Source organism: Babylonia areolata, chromosome 19 (genome assembly GCF_041734735.1).
Source record: "Babylonia areolata isolate BAREFJ2019XMU chromosome 19, ASM4173473v1, whole genome shotgun sequence".
Classification (NCBI taxonomy): domain Eukaryota; kingdom Metazoa; phylum Mollusca; class Gastropoda; order Neogastropoda; family Buccinidae; genus Babylonia; species Babylonia areolata.
Genome location: NC_134894.1, coordinates 35,534,693 through 35,536,618, shown reverse-complemented (window position 1 = coordinate 35,536,618; position 1,926 = coordinate 35,534,693).

The window sequence follows — 1,926 nt, the reverse complement described above, 5'->3', positions numbered from 1 at the left end:
AAGAGAGAGAGAGAGAGAGAGAGAGAGAGAGAGTGTGTACTGGGGTGGTTGTGTGGAAAGAAAGGAAGACAGAGAGAGAGACAGAGACAGAGACAGACAGAGAGAGAGAGGAGATCGAGTGTGTTGGGGTGGTTGTGGGGAGAGAAAGAAAGACAGAGAGAGGGATACAGAGACAGACACAGACAGAGAGAGAGAGAGAGGAGAAGAGAGAGAGAGAGAAGTTGGGGTGGTTGTGGGGAGAGAAAGGAGACAGAGGGAGAGAGACAGAGACAGACAGACAGACAGAGAGAGAGAGGAGATCGAGTGTGTTGGGGTGGTTGTGGGGAGAGAAAGAAAGACAGAGAGAGGGATACAGAGACAGACACAGACAGAGAGAGAGAGAGTTTCAGTTTCAGTAGCTCAAGGAGACGTCACTGCGTTCGGACAAATCCATATACGCTACACCACATCTGCCAAGCAGATGCCTGACCAGCAGCGTAACCCAACGCGCTTAGTCAGGCCTTGAGAGAGAGAGAGAGAGAGAGAGAGAGAGAGAGAGACAGAGTTGGGGTGGTTGTGGGGAGAGAAAGGAAGACAGACAGAGGGAGACAGACATACAGGGATGGCGACAGACAGCCATACGTGCAAGCAGATCGAAAAACCAGCACACAGGCTTACAGACAAGTACAGAGATCAACAGAAAGAGGTAGAGGAAAGAAAGAGAGAAAGAGATAGAGACAGAGACAAAGACAGTTACAGATAAAACAGTCCGGTAGTCAAATAGACAGACAGACTGACTCACAGGTAATTCTTTTTTTTTTTCTTTTTTTTTTTTTTTAAAGAAGCAATACTGTGTGGAAGAGAGAGAGAGAAAAAATGGACGAAATAAACGACGCAAAATTAATAGGGGTATGTTTTCAGCACAACACCACCACCCACCCCACCCCGATCCCCACCCGCACCCCCAGCCGCACCCCGACCCCTCTCGGCAAAGACTATGCACGCAGTAAAAACAGAATTGACGAAGTCATCTGCATAACACCGGTCTGTCTCATTCCGTTCCACCACTAACACACCTTGAAAGAATCAAAGGGAGGCGACACGGGAAAGCTAAACGCGGAACTAGTATGACGTATGACACTGTGCTAAAAATAAACAGTAACCTTAGGGAAAGCCGGGTTGTCCCAGGGCAATCCGAAAGTTTGGGTGGGGGGTGAGGTCACCAGCACGAGTCGTGTCGATAAGTCACACACCTGAAATAGATTTACGCATTCTGGTCGTCTCAGTGCTGTTTGGGTTGTTTCTTTCTTTCTGTTTTTCTGTCTTTTTCTTTTATTTCTTTCTGTCCTTTGTTCGCCTATCCGTTGAGGGAGAGAGAGAGAGAGACAGACAGACAGAGAGAGAGAGAGAGAGAGAGAGATTCATTCATTCATTATAAATTGATTAAGTATTGTTTTTCGTTGCGTTGTTGTGTTCCAAAGTGTTGTGTTGTGTTGTTTTGAGAGAGAGAAAGGGGGGAGGGGGGGAGAGAGAGAGAGAGATAGAGAGACAGACAGACAGACAGAGACAGAGACAGAGAGAGACAGACAGAGAGAGAGAGAGATTCATTCATTCGTTCATTTATAAAAAGGTCAAGTATTGTACTGCGTTGCGTTCTGTTTTCCATTGTGTTGTGTTGTTTTGTGTTGCGTCGTGTTGTGTTGCACTGCATTACACTGCAATATTCTTGCGTGTTATTATGTATATTGTTATTAACATCATCATCAGTATAATCGTTAGTATTATAATTGTTATTATCATTGCTATTATCATCATCAACATCCACACCACCACCACCACCATCATCTTTATCATCATCATTAGCATGATCATTAGTATTATTATTGTTATTGTCATTGCTATTATTATCATTGTTATTGTCATCATTATAGTGAAACGTATTTATCT